The 25,830-nt window shown below is 38.8% G+C and overlaps 1 protein-coding gene and 1 pseudogene across 3 annotated transcripts in view; both read right to left on the bottom strand.

Moving 5' to 3' along the window:
* Positions 1 to 25,830, bottom strand: part of NEDD4L (neural precursor cell expressed, developmentally down-regulated 4-like, E3 ubiquitin protein ligase) — a 452,792-nt gene that overhangs the window by 274,359 nt on the left and 152,603 nt on the right. The window lies entirely within an intron of this gene.
* LOC114048062 lies at positions 4,995 to 6,175 on the bottom strand (annotated as a pseudogene).

Here is a 25,830-nt window from a genome sequence, read left to right as displayed (position 1 = left end):
TTCAAATCCAAATTCAGACACTTGACACTTCCTAGCTATGTGACCCTGGGCAAGTCACTTAACCCCACTGCTTAGCCAAAAAACAAAAAAACAAATAAAAAAAGATTATACATTACAGATGAGTTACTAGGAGTTCTCCACATAAATGAAATAACAAATCCAGGCCAAAAATATGTATATGTACGTGTGTGTGTGTGTGTGTGTGTGTGTGTGTGTTGATATCTAAAGTCATACTAAGTGGGTCACCTGGATCTACAACCACCAAGGCTAGACTAGGGCTCTCTTGTCCTCAGTACCAATGAATACAAGAGGAAGGGATGGAACTAAATGATAGTGAAGTTCCCTTTAGCTTTAAAATTTAATTCCATAATACCAAATGCCACCACCCACAAGAGGCCATTCCTGATTCTTCCTATTATTAGCCCCTCAATTCTGAAATTATGTTGTATTTACTTCTCTTCATATATATTTCCCTCCAGGAGAATATCAGCTCCTTTTGTCTTTGCATCCCCATGCCTGGCATATAGCAGTCACCAGATAACAAGTATTTATTGGATTGAATTGTCTACCAGGAGTGGGGAACCTGCGGCCTTGAGGACACATGTGACCCTCTGGGTCCTCAAGTGTGGTCCTTTGACTAAATCCAAACTTCACAGGACAAATCCCCTTAATAAAAGGATTTGTTCTGTAAAATTTGGACCGAGTCAAAAGGCCACACCCAAGGACCTAGAAGGCCACATGTGGCCTTGAGGCTGCAGGTTCCCCACCCCTGGTCTATAAGCCCATCTTTCCCTCAAAGCCTTTTTTCAACTTCTCCAGGCCACCATAGGGAAGCCTCTCTTTTCTAAATTCTTACAGCACCAAAAGTTTATAACTAGGTGTTCTAAAGGGTGATGCAGAGGGCATCATTATCTTTGTCTGTTTCCACCAGAGGAAAGACAAGATTTTTATACTGTAATAAAATACTGTACTCATTTGAAGGAAAATTTTTGGCAATAACGTCAACACGCCAGAACAAAGTTTCAAAATCTGAACTAAGTAGAAAAGGTCTTCTGGGCACTCAAATAATTGTCACAAAATCCCTACGCATGAGCCTCACTAGCACATATTTAAATTACTACTCTTTACAGGATTGTTTATCTGAATCCAGCCCACCAAAAATAAGAAGCAACAAAGCAGAGATGGGACTTGGATATGAGGAGGGTTGTAGAAGGTAAAAACAAAGGGAAGTGACACAATCAGACAAGGAAGAAGAACACAGTAAAATTCAATAGTAGAGCAGAATCAATTGTGTACTGTAGAACAATAATGAAATTTCATAGTGATCAATATTCATAAAGAAGGCGGGGGGGGTGTTTAAAGCATTTTAGAAACATTGCCATCTAAACTGACCATATATATATATATATATATGTATTTTTTGGCTAGGCAGTGGGATTAAGTGACTTGCTCAGGGTCACACAGCTAGTTTAAGTGTTATGTGCCTGAGGTCGAATTTGAACTCAGGTCCACCTGACTCCACTGTGCCACCTAGCTGCCACCTTTAATTTTTTTAAAATACAGTTTTTGTCTGTATGGGGAAAACGTCAGTTACCTGGAAATTTACTTATGTGGATTCTCTGATAGTGACAGGTAAGTGAGTCATGACTATATTCTTTTCTATTTCTGCCAAGCTAAAGTACACAAGTCGAGGACATATTTAATGATTACTTCTGGACTGACTGATCGGTGGAGAGCATTTTTAGCTAGGGAGAGAGAATTAATATCACAAAGGGAAGACTCAGGTTATAGCCATTCTGTAGTCAATCAAGGAAGTCTTCATGGAGGGAGTGGGGAATCAGAGGGACTGTTTGAACGAGAAGAGAGAGAGAATTATCTCTGTTTGACAGTGGTCATATGACAGTGGTTTGACAGGTAAATAGATTATTTTAGAAGTAGGAAAGGGAAAAAAAATAGGTAAAGTTACCTTAAAGATACCTTAAAGGAAAGGAAATAGTGCCACTTCCAATGGAAAAACTGGATTCATCATTTTTACTATTACCTTGTTTCCCTACCTACATATAAATCTATTTAAAAATCTGTGAACTTACTCAATATAGAAGAGAGAGACCAAGAGAGGAAAATCAAGTTCCTTAATTTTTAGATACTTTATTTCAATGTAATACCAAATGGAATAATTATAAACATATACATTTGATAAGCTGATCACACATTGGTATTTTGACTCACAAAACAAATTAATAGGTGAGTAAAATTATTATTAAAATTTGCACTAATTTACAAGTCTGGTTCTTCCAGTGTTAAAAGGCTATTTTTAAATGGGCTGTTTCTGGTAAGCTTTTTTTGGGGGGGGGGGGAGGGAGGGTGTCAGGGAGAGTAGTGTCAGAAATAAAAATATGTTCCATCACAGCTGATTACCTGGGAAATTTTAAGTCTTCCAGGGACTTCGGTTTAGAGGGAGACAGTAAGTATCCCAGAATTGCTGATCTTTCAGGAGAAAAGATTCTGTCAGTCTTCAAAAAGAATGCTTAATAATAGAGAAAATAAAGAGATCTTAAGCTAGAGGCTTTGTAAAGAGGTTTAAAAATAGGCACCTGAAGCAGAAAGACTTCCTGGGTGAACAGCTTCTGCATTTCCCAGGTGGTGTCAGCTGCTCCTTAGATATCTGCCTGGCATAAAGAATTCTCAACTCTATTTGAATTTCAAATTCAGGAGGGAGAGATGGACAGGTGAAAGAAATATATTTTATTCATTAGGCTCAGAGCATGACAAAAGGGTCTATGACAAAAGGCCAGCTGTCTGCTTCTAATTTAGAAGAGTACTTCCAGATAAAGATTCAGGATTCAGTATTTCTCAGCAGAGACCAAAAGTAAAAAACATTATAGCTTGCAATCACTTCAATTGAGAAGGTGCCCGATGCTTAAAGGAGTAGAGTCAGAAGACCTGGATTCAAATGCTGCCTCGGATAATTACTCCCATTGTATGACCTTGCGAATGCCAAAGGCAGGGGAGCTGGGAGTGGGGTGGAGAAGAGTGGTGCTGGATTTCCTCATCCCTAAAATAAGCAGGTGGTACTGGATGACCTATGAAGCCCCTTCCTGCTCTAAACCAATTTTTCAAAAAACACTCTAGGGACAGCTAGATGGTACAATGGAAGAAGGACCAGAGTTCGAATCTCAGTTCAAACACTAGACACTTACTAGCAGTGTGGCCCTGGGCAAGTCACTTAACCCCAACTGCCTTGCAAAAAAACAAACAAAAAAACCCACTCTCTACATAAGTCCAATTTTACATATGACAGAACTACCACTAGAATGGAGTTTTTTGCTAAATAATATTTACATTTCATTCAATTCAAGAGCAATTAAACAAGTATTTAAGCACCTACTATATGCCAGGCATAGTATTACGTTGAGGAAATACAGAGGCAAAAGTGAAAATGTTTGCCTTCAAGGAACATTAGCTTTAAGGGGGAGAGGGAAAGAGGGCAGGAACAATACTTATGTATAAAATAAAATACAAAACATATTCAAAATAATTTGGTGCTCGAAGGGAAGAGGGCAACATTAGCAACTGGAAATAGTCAAATGCAAGCAGTACCACTTGAGCTGAATTGTTGTTTTGTTTTTTGTTTTTTTTTAAATAAAAAGACTACACCATGCAGTATACATGAGTCAGCCTCAGAGTCAAAAATCAGCTCTTTTCAAGTCCTACTTCTCATACATGTTAACTATGCATGGTCCTAGAGCAAAGTCACTTTTTTTAAAAATCCATTTTTCATAATAGTAATATCCCCATCTCTCAAATTCCAGACTGTGAGAAGGTCAAAGATTACACACATCAGGGAAAGTTGTATAGCTCAGTTCCAGCAAAACAAGTAAGGCTAAGAGCTACAGGAATTGATAGAACATCAACAGACAGTGCCCCCACCCTTGTGCCTGTCCCCAAGCTTGTACTTGGGCTAACAAGAAAGGAGGTGCACACTAACCCCATGACACCTCCAAGAAGGAGGGAAAAGTTCCTCCATTCTAGGCTGCTGTCTTTTTCTTTTTCTTCTTTTTTTTTTTTAAGGCAATTTTTTTTTTTAAGAGAACCTAAAAGCAAATAGCAATACCTTTTTTTTTCCTTTTCCAGGCTAAAAAGAAACCTGGGGTTGGGAAAAGGAAAAGGGTTTTCTAGTATTGTTGTCTGAACTTCATGGGCATATTTGCATTCTAACCAGAGAGTGAATGAAGCTAAGTTGCAGACAGACTAGTGAGGGGAGAAAGGTGTATGGTCAAAGGCAGGGGTGGGGCACCTGTGGCCTGGAGGCCACAAATGCAGCCCTTTGACTGACTTCACAGTTTGGATTCAGTCAAAGGGTCGGACTTGAGGACCTAGAGGGCCACATGTGGTCTCGAGGACAAAGGTTCCCCACCCCTTGTCAAGGGCGACAGGAATATAGCTGGGTCTGCTTGTGGCATGGCCTTCCCCCAGCGCTTGTATAGCCTTCATATTGAAATTTTAGGAAGGTATCACATAGAACTGGTTTCCTAAATGCCCCTCTCTGCCTGCAGCAAAATTCCTATCCATAGTAGTGTAAGTGTGAAGGCCTAACAAGTAGGAGGAACAGAGCCCTCCAACTCGTTCTAGGGTTGAATCTTTGCTAGTTCAAGGTGAAGGGGAAGAGAAAGGGAAGGGAGTAAATGTTTATTAAGTGCCTACTATGTGCCAGATACTGTGCTAAGCACTTTACAAACATTATCTTATTTCATCCTCACAACCACCCTGGGAAGTAGGTATTATTTTTATCCCCATGTTAAAATTGAGGAAACTAAGGCAGGAAGAAATTAAGTGACTCGTCCAAGGTCACAGTTAGTAAGTGTCTGAGACTGGATTTGAATTCAGGGCTTCCTGACTTCAGACACCACCAAACTGCCAAAAAGGGTCCTTCTCTGCATGGTCTGGAGAAAATCAACACTGTAACTCTAGCCAAAATCGTCTCCAAGAGTTTCTCAGTTAAATTTGGGCTGTTTCCACCCATTACCTGAAGTCCTTCCATTGCACCATGCTGGCCAAAATGGTCACTGAGTAATGGAGTCATTTCTATGGGTCCATCTGGCATCATTGGATGCCAGGTCCTGGATCCCTTGGGGCATGAGCTGGCACATTTGCATCTCACAAGGATCTTCTATTGTAGGCTCCTAAATTCATCTGACCTATTTGACCTCCTGCTCTTTCAAAGGAGGAAGTTTGCTTTGAAGTCATCCTGCTGCCTCTGTGCCATTTCTTTCTGCTGCCCCTGCATCTATTCCTCACAGATCTGTGCTCCTTCTCTGCTTGAGCTCCGTTGGATTCTGCACCTCCTCATTATGTAGCTTCTCCATCCCTTGAGACTCTTCTAATGTCTCATCCGCATGACCTGGGGCTCAAAGTAAGCAGTCTCCATCTACAGCCTCTCCCTGGTTTCCTGGATGTTTCAGTCTTCTTGGTCTGGCCACTGCTTCTCATCTCAATCAGGGACTTCCAGTGCATGCATACTTATACTCAAAAGAGTGAGGCTGTGCAAACAGAGATGGGAGCTCTTGTTTCTTATGAAACTGTTAGTTCTTGAAGCCAACTTCTCTGGGAGAGTTTCTTCATCATCTGGCTGGTCATTAGGCCTAGGAAATGTGATTAGCAGGAAGGACCCTTTACTGCATGTGCCCAAAGCTTTCTGACAGCTGGCTTCCCTGAGAATTCCACAATGCTTTTCCCTAAAGGCCCTCAATCATTCACAATCCCTTTGGTCAAATACAGGAAACACCTCCTCCAACAGTTCACTGGACACAAACTGAAGCAAGTTCTCAACTATCAGGGATGAGCTATGGCACACGCGCGCGCGCACACACACACACACCTGCTTTCTACATAGGGGAATATTGTCCATCTCCACTTTAGCAATCTCTGCTATAGTCCAGGTTCCCAAGTTCCCAAAGCTTTTGTCCTTGTGTATGAAGGACCTGTCCTCTTCTGCCTTTCCATGTTTCTCAAAGTTTCCCTCCTCCTCTTCAGTGATGTCAGGAGGGAGATTGCCTACAACCAGGCAGTAACACAGGATCAAAGTCTTCCCTGGCTTCTGGACATTCTTCAGAATTCTTTGGGCATCTCCATCATGCCTTCCTTCCCCAGGAAATTCATCATTGGGAAATCTCATTATCCTGCAAGGCTAAACCTGCCTCATCAGACTGAATCATATTGATTCAAATGATCAGATTGAATCATATCTCATCAGCACCCTCTGCCCCTCTGATTGGACCCTCTGACTGGAAGACAAGCCCATTTGGCCCTCTTCAGACTTCTCCATCATGACTTCATCACATCTTCTCCCCTCTTTTCTCCCGCCATTTTTAGCTTCCTTTTGTGTGTTGTCTTCCCCCCATTAGCTTGTAAGCTCCTGGAGGGCACAGACTGTGTTTTTGTTTTGTTTTATTTTTTGTATTTGTATTCCCAGCACTTAGCATAGTGCCTGGCACATTGTATGCTTAAATATTAACTGACCACTGATCTGTCAAGTCAATAAACATTTACTAAACACCTCCTTTACTAAGAACAAGTGATACAAAAAGATCAGTCCCCGTCTTCAAGGAACTCACCATCTGGTCAAGCCTTCATACAGACTGTTGGCCTGTTGCCAAGGTACAGATATTGCTGGTGTAGTTGTTGCTGGTGCCACTTCCTTGGAGTAGCTTTTATAGGAAGTCATATACAATCCCTCTTTTATCTTTTAAAAATTATTTTATTTTTAATTTATGAAATTAAACAAGCATTTCCATAACACAGTATAGTAAAAAAAAAAAATGACAGCTCATGCATGAAACTACAAATCTATTATGGACAACTTGCTACTCCTTTTAAATATATAGTAAAGTTATCACTTAAATTTCTTTTTTTTCTTTTTTCCTCTTTTTTCTCTCTCTCCCCTCCCCCATGGCTATCATTAGACACACACACACACACACACACACACACACATATGTATGTAAAATCATTTTATACATACTTCTATTTATCAATTCTTCCTCTGGATGCAGATAGCATCTTTCTTATATCTCCTTTACAGCTAATTTGATTATTTGTAATAGACAAAACTTATTCGCTCAAAGTTGTTCTTCAAACAATACTGCTGTCTCTGTATACAATATTCTCTTGGTTCTGTTCGTTTTGCTCTTCATTATTTCCTGCAAGTCTTTCCATGTTTTTCTAAAATCATTAAGCTCATCATTTCTTATAGCACAGTAATATTCCATCACAATCATATGCTACAAATTTGTTCAACCATTCCCTAAATCGATGGGCATCCCTGTGATTTCCAATTCTTTGCCACCACAAAGAGAGCTGCTATAAACATTTTAGAATATGTAAGTTCTTTCCCCCTCTTAATTCTGGTGCCTTCCCTCTGTTAATTATTTCCTATTTATCTTGTATATAACTACTGTTTATATGTTTGTTTACAAGTTATCTCTTCCATTAGACAGCAAACTCTTTAAGGGTTGGGACTGTATTTTGCCTCCTTAGTATACCCAGGGCTTAGCATAGTGCTGGTATACAGTTGGAGCTCAATGAATTTTTGTTGATTGATTTAATAAGATTCAGTTTATCCAGGTCAAGTCTTTATATTCTGCATTTTCCCACACAGAAGCAAAGCAGTCTCTCCACCAAGTACAGGCAGCCCCTGGGCAAGTCACTTAAACCTCTCAATGCCCCCAGGCAACTCTCTGGGACAAATAAAGTTCAGAGCAATTACCTATCTACTTTTCTAGGGAGTCCAGACCAAAACAAAGCATTAAATGTATTTATTTATCCTACCACTCCACATTTCTGAATACATTTTAATAGAGGTCATAGTCATGCGTGGGAGAGAAGGGGTAGGGACAGGACAGGACTTTAGGGATAGCTTCCTCCTTTAACAAAGGGAGAAAAAAAATGGCTTGTTTAGGATCCTACAGCAAGCTAATGGCAGAGTTAGGATAGTAATTCAGGTCTCTAGCTCTAGTCCTTGGGCCTTGCTATTAATCTGATCTCTTGACCTCCTAAACAATTTCCAAAATTCTCATTGTCCATAGGCCATTTTCTACCTCAACAACTTATAAAATCCAGTGAGATAAAGTTTGTAAAGTGCTTAACAAACCTTAAAGTCTAATAAAATATCAGCTATTGTTTTTATTAGTCATTTAAATATGTCAAACTTCATTACCATTCATTTCAATAACCCCAGGTATGTAACTTTGGAGTCATGTTTGATTTCTCCCTCTTCATCGCTACCTAGAATCTGTTTATCACCAAATCTTGGCTCCATTTCTTAGACTCACTTCTCCCCTTCCCCGTTCCCTACTACAGTGTTCACAGGAGTTAACTTCATTCTTGTCCAGAAAATTTGTGCCCTAAAGCACCACACTTTATCTGCAAAAGTTGTATTAATTTAATATGTTTCTGTCGTGTTTGTGTTTGTTCCATTTTCTGTGCATTGCTATAAGCTCCTTATGGAGAAAAATAATTTATTTGCTCTTGCCTTCTCTATTACAATACCACAGAGGTTATCAATATCACTGTAATGCTAGAATGCTATTTATTGGGCTCCAAGGAGGGAGGGAGCCTGAAGGAGAGAGCAGAGAGAAGAATGGAAGAGAGAAAGAGAGAAAGAAGAGAGGAAGAGAGAGAAAGAAAAAAGAATGATGGAAGGGAGAAGGGAGGAAGGGAGGAAGGGAGGGAGAAAGGGAGGAAGAAAACGAGGTTTTGGAACACTTTTTCTCCCAGGTCCATTCAGAGGGCAACTGATTCAGTTTCCAATGACAGTTCACATGAAGCTAGTGAAATTTAGGTGGCCCACTGTGAGTTCTCATGAGAGATTATATGGTTCCCTAGAACTCTTTACAGCTTACATCATCCCCCTGTTTCCATATCCCTGCTCAATAAAAAAGATGCTCATTTCTCACAGTGGGAGTTTGTAGTTTAGAGGAAGTTCAGATGGGCCCTCTTGCTGGGAAGCAATGTAAACAGATACCAGGAAGCTTAGTTTACAATTAGTACAGTTTTTGAAAATTATACAACACATCTGAATGTGAGTGACTAGCATTTATTGGGTGCCCACAAATCCCTAAACAACCCCCACTTTCAGATCCTGAAATACAAATACACTCTATTTTTCCATGGGTGACCATGTCTTCAACTGAAGTAAGAATTAGGAAAAGAGGAAAAGAATTCACAGTTGAACCCTTCTCAGAGAGCATAGCATTTCCTTTCTAATTGGCTTGATCCATACAAATGCTTGTCTTACCAGTACCAGTCTTATCAGTGATGAAGTCACTTTCTGGTTCTCTAGGAAACCCACATTTCTATTAGCCACACTTCTATTTCCCCTTTAATTCCACTGAGAAGAAAATCATGTTTAACAACAACTAAGATTATATTTGGTATTTAAAGGAAAAAATACCATCAAGCAAAAAGTAAGATCAAATCTTAGATGGTCAAGTTAAGAATGGCATCATGATGCTAGAGTATCCTGTCTCATCCCATCTGCCCCCAAATCAGTGCTCCCAATCTTCCCTTCTTCCTACCTACTATAGTCATCTTAACTTGTTATTTGTCTGAGTTGTTTCATTACATATATGTCACAACTGATAAGGAGTTAATAACAATGCCTCATATTTATGTAGTGTTGTAAGGTTTGCAAAACACTTCCTCAAAATAATCTTGTGAAGTAGGTGGTATGAATATTATCCCCATCTCATAGATGAGGAAACTGAGCCACTGAGAGTTTGACTTTTCTTTCACCATACAGCTTGCTTCTGGGGCAGAATTTAAGCCCAGATTCCTGACTCCAAGTGTAACATTCTTTTTCATACTCCTAAAAGTCCATGCAGCAACAAAGACCGTCTTGTTTGTTTGGTTGAGATAGATTTGCAGTTCTGTTTATGAAAAACAGTCACATAAAAGTTTTCATGTGAAAATATCTGTCTAAAATCAGATGTAATTAAAGGAAATGCAAAAATACTATCAACCAGAAGAGTAGCTAACATCCATAGATCCTTAAGAAGGAACAAAAGCTTAGCAGTAACAACAATAGAAAAAAAAATAGGGTGGACAATGTGGTCCTTCCAGTTCTAAATCTATGATTCCATGAATGTAAGTATAAATATTTATTAACATGGGACAGTGTGGTAACAACGAAAAGATCAGTGGTCAGTGATTATGAGTCAAAATCTTAGGTCAAATCCCTAGCTCTATCACTAACAAACTATGGAGCTTTGGCCAAGTCCCCTCAACTCTCTCTAATGCCAGTTTCCTCATATGTAAAATGATTTGCTTGGGCTAGATTATAGAGATACTTTTCAGTTTTAAGATCTTAGGATTCTTGTTAACATATATGCATATCATCCCTATTGTGAGAGAACATGGGAATGATCATTGTATAGTTTAGTGGAAATAGCTCAAGGTTGCTTCATTCTAGTCTAAGGACTAGAAGGACTTGGAGGTAAGTTAGTCTAACCCCTTCATTTCACAGATAAGGAAATTGAGGTCTAGAGGCAGTAAAGTGGTGGTCAAAATTCTACAGCTAGTGTTAATTTCATGACACCCTCCCAATGACATTATTATCTCTATACCTTTGGCAAACTACAATCTTTTTGCCTGTTTGCCCACATTAATTTTTATATTTTAAGCAATATTATACTACATATATATAAAATTATCTTACTCTGTCCATCAAGATTCTTCTCAAATCTCAATTACTCCACAGAAGTTTCCATGATTACACTACAAGTGTAATTTCCCTCCCGCCACTCCCTCAAAAAAACAAATGTAAGAAGAAAAGGAGAAGGTGACAAATCCACTGTAGGACTGAGGTTTGAAATATCCATAGGTGAGGGCTCCAGTTTCAAACAATCAGAAACAACTTTACTAGAATAGCAAAGCACCCTGTTTTAAGCATGGATATCCTCTCTACCACCAATGAAATGGAAACCATTTTGCTGGTTAAATTTCAATAAAGTAAATAGTGACAGTTACATTAGTAGAAATAGAAAGTCCTAATGTCTCAGGTTCAGGGACTTCAAAAGTTATTTTCATGTAAAATGTGGGAATCTTTTTTGAACATAAGATAATATCCAACACTGATATCCATTGGTTGGGGACTAGATAATAAAATTATGGTATAAGAATGAGGCAGCACTTTATTACACTTTAAAAAAAGATGACTAAGGAATTCAGAGATACATAGGAGGACATAAGAATTCATAAGAGTGAACTAGGTAAACAAAATATACTATGACTATAAAAATGTAAATGAAATTATTACTAAAATAAGATAGCTAAGCTGAGATTAATTGCAAACAATTTCTTTATTTGAGAACACATGATAACACCATATGTTTGGCAGTAAAAAGTGATAAATGATTTCAGATGTGGTCAATAGATCACTTGGTTTTGCCTAGCTATTTTTCTTTGCTAAGACAGGGAAAGGAGAAGGGAAAAAAACAGTCTGGAAATGGCTGTGGTGTTAAAACCAAAAGCACCATTACAGCTTCTTTTAAAAATATAATAATGTTCTCTGATTCAGTGTCTCAGGCTGACAGGCTTTTATCAGCATAATAGGAACTCATTAATGACTATTAAAGTACATTTTTTCCCCAGGCACTATCTTCAAGGACTACTGACTTCAATATCATTTGCTTAAAAATATTATTTAATAGCACTTACATAAAAACTCCCCTTTCTTGCCTCTCTTTAGAGACAGGGGAAAGCAAATGGTCCCAATTAGTTAATCATCTACATTGGAAAATATGGAATAAAGTACACTTGGCAATAATGAAGTTTACTGAACTTAAATCCATTTCAACTTTCTTTTTACTACTCTCTCAGTCTGTTGTTGTTCAGCCATTTCAGTCGTGTCTGACTCTCTTCCTGACCCCATTTGGGGTTTTCTTGGCAAAGATTCTGAAGTGGTTTGACATTTTGTTCTCCAGCTCATTTTACAGATGAGGAATAGAGGCAAACAGGGTTAAGTGACTTGCCCAAGATCACACAGCTAATAAGTATCTGAGGCCAGATTTGAACTCACAAAGATAGGTCTCTCTGACTTCAGAGCTGGCACCCTATCCACTGTGCCATATAGCTACACTATTCTCTTGGCTTACAAGGTTCTAAAATAAATAAACAAACAAACAAACAAATAAATAAATAAGCAAACAAACACGTAAACAAACAAACAAATAAATAAATAAATATTTAAACAGGTAGCTCCCCCCAACAGTCCTATTTTTTTTCTTGGTTTCAAGAGACACAGTAACTTGCTTCCCTCCTTTTTTCCCTAATTCCTACCTCTTAGTGGTCACTTCAAATTTATGTACCACCAATCCTTGCCCAGGCAACAGAATCTACCATATTCTTCTTTTACTTCCTGAATGACCTCATGAAATGGCAACTTTCACTATAAAGAGCATGATGAGACAGAAAATGAAAGGGCACCATTGACTCAAGAGATTTTAATAATTATCCTTTGCAGGAATTCTTTACCTTCATTTAACAATTTAGGACAAAAGAAAAATGGGGCAGGGGAAAGAATGCTGGACTTGACACTAGAAGACCTGGGTTGACTCTGGGCAATTCACTTCACCTTTCTGGGCCTCAATTCCTTCATCTGTGATATCAGGTTAGACTAGACCACTGCTAAGGCCCCTTGCAAATCTAAACCTAGGAGCCTAAGACAAGCCTTTTGTAGACTCCCAGACATTCAGAACCAGAAAAGAGCTCTGTGGAAATCTACTTCAACCCATAGTTGGACAAAATCCCACTTTTTTTGCACACTAAAAGAAAAATCTTTCTTCGAGGCCATTAAACTATGTTGGACTGGCATTGGAGTTCCAAAATATTACTGAGAAATATTTTGTCCATAAAGTTGGGCCTATCCCACTAACCTGAGCAAGCATGGTTGAGTGGAAAGAGCATTTGGTTTGAAATTAGAGGATCTGGTTTTAAATCCTAGTTCCACTACTTACTACCTACATGACCTACAGCTCTTGGGGTCTTTTCTATATAAATGAAGGATATTGGGCTATATGGCCTCTAGGGTCCTTTTCAGATTTAAACTCATTAAAAAATTTTAATGAGTCTACTAAGTGGCTGAAATATATGGATCTCTGAATTCTTGGTAGGTGAGTCTCTAATTCTTGTCTATTCTTAAAAGAAACTCCTAATTGAGCAAGAGAAACAAAGGTTGATTCAACTCATCAGCCACCTTCCTTTTCTTCCTGCCTCAACTCTATATTCATTTACTCTAGAAGGGCCTAATCTGGAAGCTAAGACTGGAGTAACCATCCTGCCCAAAGAGAGTACTACTCTTTAGAATTAAAAAAACAAAAACTGTCCATTTCTTCCTGAAATGCGTCTACAAAAGTAGACTGAATTTGGTAGACAATAGAATTAGAATGAGGGGCAAATAGGTGGGGCATAGTGTACAGAGTGCTGGGCCTGGAGTCAGAAAGAATCATCTTCCCGAGTTCAAATTTTGCCTCAGACATTTACTAGTTTGGTGACCCTGGGGAAGTCACTTAACCCTATTTGCCTCAGTTTCCTCATCTGTAAAATAAGCTGGAGGAGGTGATGGCAACTACAACAATTATCAAATCCCTAAACAGTCCCTATTTCAAAATATTTAGCATGTCGTTCATGAGGAATGACTTCTAGACAACTCTGTGAGGTAGACAGTACAAATATGATTGCATTTTACAGATGAGGAAACTGAGGCTCCAAAGTTGCTAAATGATTTGCCTATGGTAGAACATCTAGCATATGTCCCACAACATTTGAACATGGCATGACTCCAAATACAACACTGTGGAATACACCAACGTCCCCACTCCTGCCTATGCTCTGTTGTGGTGTTCTTCAGTTGTGTCTGACTCTTTCGACCTCCATTTGGGGTTTTACTGGTAAAGATACTGGCATGGTTTGCCATTTCCTTTTTCAGATCATTTTATAGATAAGGAAACTGAGGCAAACAGTGTTAACTGAGTTGCCCAGGGTCACATAGCTAGTAAATGTTTGAGGCCAGATTTGAACTCAGGGAGATGAGTCTTCATGACTCTAGAATAGGCATTATATCCACTGTGCTATCTAGCTGCCCTTCCTGCCCATGCTCATTTAGCCTCAAATACCATCCTTTCCCTCACTATGATTATCTAAATCCTACCCAACCTCAAAACTTTGCACTAGCTTACAGCTATCTAGTAGAGCAAATTATCACTGGAAAACTTCTTTCTTTTTTTTTTCTTTCTTTTTTTTGGGGGGGGGGGGTGAGGTGTTAAGTGACTTGCCCAGGATCACAACAGCTAATAAGTATCATATGTCTGAGATCGGATTTGAACTCAAGTCCTCCTGACTCCAGGGCCAGTGTTCTATCCACTCCACCATCTAGCTGCCCCATATCACTGGAAAATTTCAAGGCACTCTTATTTTTTTCTACTCTGCCTAGAAGTACTGCTATCTCAATTTCCATCTACTTTAGTCAATTGTTACTCCTTCTTAAGACAAGAATCATCTACTCAAACTGGTCAGCCAAAAATCTGTCCTTTCCCTTGTGGTACTGCTTCTCATCCAGTAAACCCCAGTTAAAAACCCATCTCTTCCAGAAGCCTTCTCACCCAGATCCCATTAAACCATCTCATTATACTCAATCCAAAAGAAACCCCATGGAACAATAGAATATTGATTTTTAAACTTAAAGGCGCTCAATCAATGAGTTAATCAAGATTTAATTTAGACTCTCTTAGAAAACAAAAGGGACAGGAAGGCTGGGAGATAGAACACTACAGGGTGAAAGAGAAGAGTCTATGGGGATGAGGGTATATAAATGGAATAATGTCACATCCTATAGAAAATTTCATCATGCTTTCCCCAATACCTATCTGGCCCCATAACTCTACCTTCTGGGTTCTTTTTAAATTACATTTCCAACTTCTACCTTTAAAATTTCCATAAATAAAATGCTAGAACACTAAAAAGAAAGACTATACCTCTGGATGGCTGGATACAGGTACAAATAACCTGTGTAATGACAGTGGCATTTATATCAGCTGCCATGCATTATGGCAGAGCTGACCCCTGGTGCCTCAGTGAGCATGTGTGCCAAGTAGCTAAGAGGTGTTCTTGTTTTGGAACAGCCTGAGAATCTCAGATACTAATATGAGTAGATGGAAGGTTTCCAGGGAAGAAATTAAAAGCATTTCTTCTGACACTTTAAGGTTAGATTTCCAGAAACGCAAAGCTTGGATGCTGAAGGACTACCTCACCTCCCCTCACTGGGGAACAAACTGCTACCTTTTTCTATCAAACTGAGCTACTGAAATAAAACTAGGGCACTAAGCTCTCTGGCCAAAATCTCCAAACAATGTGAATGCCACTCTACTTCCCTTGCTAATTTCAAATATTTACTCAAGGAAATGAATCCTGTCTTCAGAGCCTTCCAAGGTAGCAATTTTTGTTTCCTATTGTGGCCATGGTGGATGGGAAGGCATGCCCTGAAACTGGTCAACAGGCATTTATTAAGTACTTACTATGTGGCTGGCACTGTGGTGGGCACTAGGGACATGAAGAAAAAGCAAAAACAGCACATTTAGATAACGGTAGAGATATCATCTATCTGTCTATCTACCTACCTACCTATCTATCTATCTATCTATGCAAGATAAATGGATGGGAGGTTATCTTATGGGGGTGGAGAGATTGGGAAGGCACAAGGAAGCACTCACAGAAGGTGGCTTTTGTGCTGAGTCTTGAAGCAAGCAAAGAATTCTAAGAGGTGAGGAGGCATTTGAGGCATGGGGAATGGTCAGTGCAAAGGCACAGTGAGCAGAAGGAGTATGCTGTGCGAGGATCCTGGATAAATAAATAGTCAAATAATATGAACAAACAGTTCAGAAAGGAAGAATTACAAATTATTAAAAGCCACATGAAAGAATGCTACAAATCACTAACAATAAGAGAAATGAATATCAAAACAGCTGTGTCAATGGGCAAGGATGACAAAAAGTGGTAATCATCAGTGTTCAAGGGGTTGTGGGAAGAGAGGCACTCTAATACGCTGTTGGTAGAGCTGTGAATCGGTTATAACTATTTGGGAAACCAATTTGGAATCATGCTAATAAAGTGACTAAAATATCCATACCTACCCTTTGACCTGGAGGTTCTAGTTACTACGTTTATACCTGAAGGAATCCAATGAAAAGAAATCCTCATATGTCCAAATATTTACAGCAGTGCTTTTTGTGATAGCAAAAAATTGGAAACCAAAGAGATGCTCATGAATTGAATGGCTAAACAAACTGTGGTGTATGAATGCAATGGAATATTAACTTGCTTTGAGAAATGATAATGGACGAATACAGAGAACCATGGATTTTCATGAAGCAAAAGTAGAGTCAAGAAAACAATACACACAATGACTACTACAATGTGAATGGGAAGAATGACCACACACAAAAAACATTCAAAAGTGAGTGTTGCAAAATTACAAAGAACAGGCCGACTGCTCTTTGGACATCTCGAACTGGATATCCCACAGACATTTGAAACTCAACATGTCAAAAACAAATCACATTAACTTTCCCTCAAGCCTTTTTCCATGTCTAATTCCCCTATTACAATCAAGAGTACCACCATCCTCCCGGTCACATAGGTGGACAACAGATGTCATCCTTGACTTTTCACTCCACTACATCAAATCTTGTCCTTCCTGTCTTCAAATTTCTTGTACATGCCCCCATTCTCTCCACTCACACCACCATTATCCTACTTTATGCTCTAATCTCTTCTTACCTGGACTATTGTAATAGTATCCTAATTGGTTTCCCTGTCTCAACTCTCTATTCCAACCCATCCTCCATTCAACTGCCAATGGGATTTTTCTAAAGCATAGGTCTAAACCTGTCACCTCTCAGTGGCTCCCTATTACCTCCAGAATGAAATAAAAACTCTTCTGTTTGGCACTTAGAATGTTTTCATAACCTGGCACCTTCCTATCTTTCCAATTTTCTTATATTTAACTCTCCATTAATAATGATGGTGAAGAAAATGATAACTAACATCTATATAGTGATTTAAGGTTTCCAAAGTACTTTATAAATATTGTCTCATTTTATCCATACAACGATCGTGGAGGGTAGGCGCTATTATACCCATTTTACAAATAAGAAAACTGAGATAGAGGTTAGACAGCATCTGAGGCTGGATTAGAATTTTATGTCTTCCTGACTACATGTCCAAGTTCCTATCCATTGTGCCACCATGTTGTTGCTGTTAAATCATTTCAGTCATGTCTGATTCATTGTGACCCTATTTGGGGATTTCTTGGTAAAAATACTGGAGTAGTTTGCAGTTTCCCTCTCCAGCTCATTTTACAGATGAGCAACTGAGTCAAACAGGGTTGAATGACTTGTCCCAAGTCACACAACTAGTAAGGGTCTGAAGTCAAATTTGAACTCATGACAATTAGAATTCCTGATTCCAAGTCCAGCGCTTTCTATGCACTATGGTGCTACCTAGCTATCCCAGGTACCATTCATACTTTATGTTCCAACAACACTGGCTTACTTGTATTTCCTCTAACTACAGCTTGATTAAGATTTTCCATATCCCAGCTTTATGCCTTGCGTTAGCCATCCTCCAGGCCTAAAATGCTCTACCCTTTCGCCTCCACTTTTTGGTTTCCTTATTTTCCTTCAAGGCTCAGCTAAAATCTCAACTCCAAGAGGGCTTTCCCAATCTTCCTAGCTGCTAATGCCTTCCCTTCTCAAATTACCTTCCATCTATTACTACAAACAATTATCCATTACAAGCTATTCTATCCTGTATACAACTTGTATGTATCTCATTATTTGTGTGTTGGCTCTTGCATTAGAATGCAAGTTCCTTGTGGGCAAGGACTGAAAAACTATAAATAAACATTCTTGTCAATTAACTGATTTTTTTTTTCTCAATTAACTGATTTCTTCAAAAGAACACCAAAGTACTTCTTTTCCTCCTTAAGTATTTGCTAGCATTTTGGGATATCACTTCCTTAAGACCAAGTACATTATGACCATTTCAATTAGTAATATCACTTTACACTCAAATGGATCTGTGATTTCATCAATGTGAATATTCCCTCTGGGATGAATTAGCAACCTATCTAGGCTTACCAATTCTGTGCAAACTTTGCCTATGTACCTGCTTCCACTGAGTTTGCCAGTAGGAGCACATGCTGGGGGCTTTCTTTGCTTTCACCTGGCACCACAAAGATATCAGTGTAGGGTTGTCCACAAATTATCTCTCTCAGTTGATTGGTCTTCCCATTTGACCAGCCTATCTTCTTTTATCACTACTTCAATAGGTCCCAGCCCAAGCTCCCCTTGGTCCTTGTTGGGGCCCTGATGGCTCTGAGTGAATGTAAACAACAAGTATTTTTATTTTGGCCAGAAACTCTGAGGGTCTTCCCCTCCCAAATTGATTTTTTTTTCCAACTAGGTAAAAGAGGCCATTTTTTGCCTCATTTCCTACCTAGCCTTAATCATTGAATGGGCACTGCCATAGTCAAACTGAGACCTGAGAAAGACCTTAGCTTCTTAAAAAGGTCAACGTTCCCACTGCATCGGGGCCATCTCCAGTCACTCTGATCTAAATCTTGCCACTGGACCCAGATGGCTCCGGAGGAGAAAGTGAAGCTGGTGACTTTGCACATCCCTCCCTCACTTAAATCTAATTCACTTGCAAGTCATAACATCACCTTCCTGATGTCATGGTCCTCTTTGAGAAGGAAGGAAAAACAACAACAATAAAGACCAGACCCTCTCACCAGGAGCGTCCATCAAAATAAAAGAAAGTCAGTTAATAGTGAAAGGGATATGGGAGACAGAAGACAGAAGAAAAACCTGACTCTGGCTGCATAATATCCTGATTCAAGCAATCAATCAACCAAGCATTTGTTACCTCACCTACTGTGCTAGATTGAAGATACCAAAACAAAGAATAAATAGCCTCTTCCCACAAGAAACTTACACGTTAATGAGAGGAGAGAATATATCGACATACAGAGGAATGTACAAAATAGATATATAAGGTTATTTTTATAAGATACAGACAATCGGGAAGGTGATGAGGAAAGGCTTCATGTAAACAGTGCTTGAGCTAAGCCTTTAAGGAAACTCTTAATTCTAAGAGGTAGCGGTAAGGAGAGTATATTCCAAGCATTGGAAAGGCACAGAGTTGGGATTGCTGGAAGAGGAAGACCAGTTGAGCTGGTGAGCAGTTGAAGATGATACCAAGGTTATGGACATGGGTGACTGGAAAGATGGTAGTGCTCTTGTTCTGTTTTACACATATTTGTGTTTGAATTGCCTATAGGATGACATCATCATCATCATTGCTAGTATTTATATAGCACCTACTATGTACTACCACTGTGTTTTTAAACCGTTTACAAATATTATCTTATTTGATCCTCACAACAATGCAGGGAGGTAGGTGTTAGTATTATCTGCATTTTACCATTGAGGAAACTGGGGCAAATAGAAGGGAAGGACTTGTCCCAGATCACACAGGCTGGATTTGAACTCAACTCTTCCTGATTCCAAGGCCCAGTGGTCTATCCACTGCACCCATCAGTTCAAAATGTCTAACAAGCAGCTGGTTAACTGAGAGACAACTTGTTTCAGTGGGAAAAAACCATAGCTTCAAAGTCAAGGGACACAGGTTCAAATCCTACATCTGTGAGAATTTGGGTAAGTTTCTTATACTCTGGACCTCATTTTCCTCATCTGTAAAATAAGGCACGCAGACTAGATGACCTCTAAGATCCCTTCCAGTTCTGTATCTGTGATCCTATGGTGAAGGGCTGGAATTTAGGAGAGAGACTAGGACTAGATGATTCCTAGATCTATACACCCAAGATTAGGACTGGGTATATAGATCTAGGAATCATCTACACAGAGATAATAATTAAACTCATGTGAGCTGATGAGGTCATCAAAACAACATGTAGAGAGAGAGGGGAGAAGAATGGCCAGGACATATTTTCAGCTAAGATTTCTGAGTTTTGTAGCTTGAGTGATATGCATGTTAGGCAGCTAGGTGGATAGAACACAGGACACTTACTAGCTGTGTAATCCTAGGCAACTCAGTCTCTCAACCTCAGTCTGACTCTGTGTTACCTCATCTGCTAAATGGGAATAACAATAGCACCCCTCCCATGGTTGCTTTAAGTATAAAATGAGATATTTGTTAAACCCTTTGCAAACCTTAGAGCACTATATAAATGCTAGCTATTATTATTAAGATGCAGTATAGAAATTAGATGCATATTAAATAGGATTTTTCTTTCACAAATTAAATTACTTGGAGGGGGTAAGAAAGAAACAAGTATAAAATGAGAACGTTAGATTACGTGCTTTCTAAGGTACATTCCTACTTGAACGGTCTATGATTCTGAGATTCTAAGAAACATTCCTGCTTTCATACCCTCTCTCTCCCGCCTCGGTCCCCACTCCAAAAGTAGGTGCTTAACACATCAATAACTTCATGAGGCAACAAAGAAAGAAGTCCTTCTTTCCTAATACTGTCCTAACACAGGGGGAAATGAATGTTAATAATCAATTGATAAACATTCATTAAACACCTGCTATATTGCACCTATATTGCAGCCAGGCACTTGTGCTAAGCCCAGGAGATACAAAAAGAGGCATGATATCCCTGGATTTAAGGAGCTTGTACTCAAATGAAGGAGACAACATGCAAGCAAATATATAACAAAAGAAGCTATATAAAGAATATTGTTCAGTCATTTCAGTCATGTCCAACTCTTTGTAACCCCATTTAGGTTTTGTTTTGTTTTTGGCAAAGATACTAGAGTGGTTTGCCATTTCCTTCTCCAGCTTATTTAATAAATGAGGAAACAGGCAAACAGGGGTAAGTGATCTGTTCAGGGTCACACAGCTAGTAAGTGTCTGAGATCAAATTTGAACTCAGGTCTTCCTCACTACAGGTTTAGCATTCTGTCTATTGCATAAACTAGCTGCCCTATTTACAGGAAAAATAGGAAATGTAAGCATACCTTGGAGGTATTGTGGGTTCAGTTATAGATGACCAAAATAAAGTGAATATCTCAATAAAGCAAATCTCATGATTTTTAAACAATTTCCCAGTGCATAGAAAAGTTATGTTTACACTATACTGTACTCTATTAAGTGTGCAATAGTATTATGTCCAAAAAACCAATGTACATCTTAATTCAAAAGTACTTTATTTCTAAAAAATGTTAACCATCATCTGTGCCTTCAGTGAGTCATAATCTTTTTACTGGTGAAGGGTCTTCCCTGGATGTTGATGGCTGCTGACTGATGGGGTGGTGGTTGCTAAAGGTTGGGGTGGCTTTGGCAACTTCTTAAAATAAGAAAACAATGAAGTTAGCCCGATCAATCGACTCAAACTTTCATTGGAACACTTAGAGGCCATTGTAAAGTTACTAACTGCCCTAATTTCAATATTGTCATGCCTCAGGCAACGGGGAGGCCCAAGGAGAGAGAGAGAGATGGAGGAGCACTCAGAACACACATAACATTTATCGATTAAGTTTCTGCCTTATATGGTCACAGTTTGTGTTGCCTCAAAACTAATATTAATATCAATGATCACCGATCAGAGATCATCATGACAGATGTAATAATAATGAAAAAATTTTAAATATTATGAGAATTACCAAAATGTAACCACATGCTGCTGGAAAAATGGTGCTGGTAGGCTTGGTCGATGCAAGATAGCCACTAATCTTCAATTTTTTTTATTAAAAAAAAAAACACATTATCTGCAAAGGGCAAAAAAGGGAAGCACAATAAAACGAGATATGTTTGTAATTAACAGAAGGAAGGCATTAGAATTAAGAGGGGTTGGGAAAGGCTTCCAGTAAAAGATGGGATTCTAGTTAGTACTTGAAGAAGAAAGAAAATTACAAAATGTTTAATGACTATACCTTACTTAAAAATCACTAGATTTATTAACCACCCTGCTTCCTGGTTCTTTTTCCCATCATTGCTATGCTATGAAGTCCCGACTCCCTACTCTAATACTTCTTACTTTAAGAGGGTTTTCAAAGTTTTCTAAAGTTGCCTGTTTCTCAATGTACAAAGTTCTGTCTCCCATCTCTATTCCTTTGAAAGGGCTGTCCTCCAAACCTGAAATGCTTCCTCACCTTCACCTCTTAGAGTCCTTCACTTCCTTTATAGTTTAGCTCAGGAACCACCTCCCGAGATCTTTCCTGATGCCCCTTACCACTATTATCATGCCCCCCTCCCAATTACTTTGCATTTACATATATTTGTAAATATAGAAGCAACTTGAAGACAGGGACTATTTCAGTTTTTTTCTTTGTATCTTGCATGGCTAGCAGAGTACCTGACACATGGGGGGAGGGGGAGTTTAATAAATGCTGACTGATTGATAACATCATCACCTGAACAGGAATAAGGTAAAAATACTAGACTTAAGGCTCAAAAGAACCAGGTTCAAGAACTCAGGCTCTTTCATGAAAAAATTCTACTACCCTAAGCAATTCACTTAACTACGCTGTGCCTCAATTTTCTCATCTATAAAATGGGAATAAAACCCAATAACTTTATACCTCCATAGGACAGCTGTGAGAATCAAATGCCATGGCTATAAAACATTTTGTGACTCTAAAAACCTACATAATTTTAAGCTAATTGTAACAACAATAATTATACCTTACCTAACTCTGCAATTTGTGCCAAAGAGATAGCAAACTTAGAAGGGGTGGGTCAGCATGTATTAGTGCTTATTATCAACTTGAGTGATGATATTATCTTATTTCCAGCAAGGGATTAATTATAGGATGGAATCTGAAATGGAGATATAAGTTTGTGATCTTCTACAGTGCCTCCTTACTTACATAAGATGCATTATGACTTATTTTATTTGAAATGTTATGGATTTCCAGAATATCTGAAATATCCATATTCATAGATAAGAGTATCAAAGTCATTCCACAACCAAAATGTGACTACTGAATTATTCATGCCCATCTTCCCCTCCATTTGCATAGAAAGAGTTAACTGCAATTCCTGGAAGCCTTATATGTGTGCAAGGATATAAATATATACACAGGGATGTGCTGGTATATGTTTAACAACCAGTTCTCTGGCCCAAAGAGATGTACACGCTTATAAGTTTAACCTGCATTACTAACATTTTTGCCATCACTTTCTTAAGTCTTCTGAACATATTCCAGCTTACCTGTGATTTTCTAAAATGGTGAAATACTCCATACATGACCTGACCAGAACAGAATGTAACAGAACCATGACCTATCTTGTTTTAAATGCCATTTTGTTTTTCACGTAACCTAGGATGACATTAGCTTCCTTGGTGACCACATCACGTCAGCTATTGTTAACTCACACTGTGTTTATCTTTGTAACAAAACCTAAATCTCCTCCACCCTATATTTAAATTGATTTTTTGAACCAAAGCGTACGTTTTAAAATTTTAATAAACTTCACCTTAATAAATTTGGCTCATCATTCTACTCAATCAAGATCTTTTTGGATTATAAATTTAGTTGAAAATTCGTACAATTTCAATGAGGAATTTCATCTTTGTCCAATACCAAATCAATATTTCATTATTCTTTGATGTTTTTGTTACTGAAGAGGTTTCTAGGGGTGGTGGTAGTTGTATTAAAAGTAACTTATAAAAAGTAGCAGGAGCCAGTAGGTGGCTCAGTGGATAGGGCACTGGGCATGGGGTCATGAAGACCTAAGATCAAATCCAGGCTTAGCTATGTGACCTTAGGCATGTCACTTTACCTGTTTACCTTAATCCAATGGAGAAGGAAATGACAAATCACTCCAGTAGATTTACCAAGAAAACCCCAAGGACAGTATGGGCCACCTGGTCACTAAGAGTCGGACATGACTGAAGAACAACAAATAAGGATTAGCATCTTCACCAACAAAAATGCATTAGCACTCATACAGAATGAGCTGTTCTTTCCTGTGATAAATAAAACCACACAACAATATAAACCAAAATCCCTGCCAAAATGAATATCTGAATTTAAAAATGACTAAAATCAGTTACTACCCAGTCATCAGATTTGAGTACCAATAAACAAAAACGCACCTGATAATTTGGCCACCAGAGGGAGCTCCAATTCCCTTATACATAACACAATGGAAAAACATGCCATTTCAGAGTTAAAGGGCACCTTATAGTTCTTTCTCTCTAAAGAACTTTATCAAGTTGGGAGTGATATGAAGAGTAAGGCATTTCTTTCCTTCTTTCTTTTTTTAAATGGGTCTGTGGTGATTTCAGTGGAGGGAAAAGATAAAATTATTATTATCTGAAGACTCAAGGTGGTAGTGTTAGGTCTGGTGCTAGAGGGCCAGAGGACCCAAGGTAATTGATCTGATCACCCCTGTCTCTTCTTACTTCTAAGGACACAGTTTCACAAACATTTATGGCCACAAAAAGCAAGACAAAGGAAAATAAGCTAACATCTGAGCAAGTTAATAAACATTTGGGAAGATAAAACTCTTTAATTGACCATATGCTCTGGACAGGTTTTAATTATCACTGTTCTAAATTTACTTAAGTACAATTCACTGCTCCAGGTTTCTTCCACCAAATGAACATAGCATGCTTTCATAGGATAATATCTGAGGGTCGAAAGATCATAGGTCTGAAGCTGAAAGGAACCTCAGAGGTCATCCAATCCAACTCCTTCTTTCATAAATGAGGGTACTGGGGTCGGTTAGACAATAAACATTTATTAAGCACCTACTGTGTGCTAATCACATAGAATAAAAAGAAAGGCAAAAAGTCTCTGCTCTCAAGAAGCTCACAGTCAAACAGAGGAGACAAGACGCAAACAACTTATGTAAAAACAAATTATATGCAGGATAAATTAGAAATGATCAACAGAAGGAAGGTGCTGGCAAAAGGGGGATAAGGAAAGCTTTCCTGTAGAAGGTGGGATTTTAGGTGGGACCTGAAGGAAACAAGGAATCAGAGATGAGGAGGGAGAACATTCCAGGAATGGGGGGCCACCAGTGAAAATGCTTGGAGTCAGCAGACTGAGTGTCTTATGTAGACAATAGTGATCACATAGGGTAGTAAGATTCAGAAGTTAGATTTGAACCCAGGTTCAAATCTTTGATTCTAAGATCCTCTATCCTTTCCTCTCCAAGGCTTCTTAAACTTTTTCCACTGGTGACCCCTTTTTTCCATTTCACAGCATTAGCTGCATGGCCTGAGGGCATGTGCAATGCAAAGTGCCCATGCTTTGTGTTCAGAACCAAGGCTGCAGTGAAGTTGCAAGCACTGCCAGAAACACATCGATTAGTTACATATTTGATTTTGAATTAATTTTTGGTTGTGGCGCAGTCAGCAACCTTTTACTGTTGCCAAGTTTTTGTGGGGTCGCGACCCACAGTTTAAGAAGCACTACAAGTCTATATCATACTAATATCCTCCTCTAAGCAAGAAATCTAGTTGTTTTTTTCCAAATAACAAAATGGATTTTGAACATTTCATAAGTCACAAACTGATCTCTCCATTAAAGTCTTCTGATTACTCATCACTGCCTTGGAAGTGATTCTGGATTCTCTAAGGCCATGCCCACAAGCAAAATCTCTGGCAGGTGGTACCAAGCTGGAAGGCCTTCAAGCATGGGCCCAGTGACAGGATACTATCTTCAGACCTGCCTAGGTAATCACCAGAAGGTTGTCTAAGGGCAGATACTGCTTGACTCCAGCTATTGGTGAAAGCCTA

This window comes from Vombatus ursinus, unplaced genomic scaffold (assembly GCF_900497805.2).
Source record: "Vombatus ursinus unplaced genomic scaffold, bare-nosed wombat genome assembly UNPS02014791.1, whole genome shotgun sequence".
NCBI lineage: Eukaryota > Metazoa > Chordata > Mammalia > Diprotodontia > Vombatidae > Vombatus > Vombatus ursinus.
This window is presented reverse-complemented; position numbering and strand designations above follow the sequence as displayed.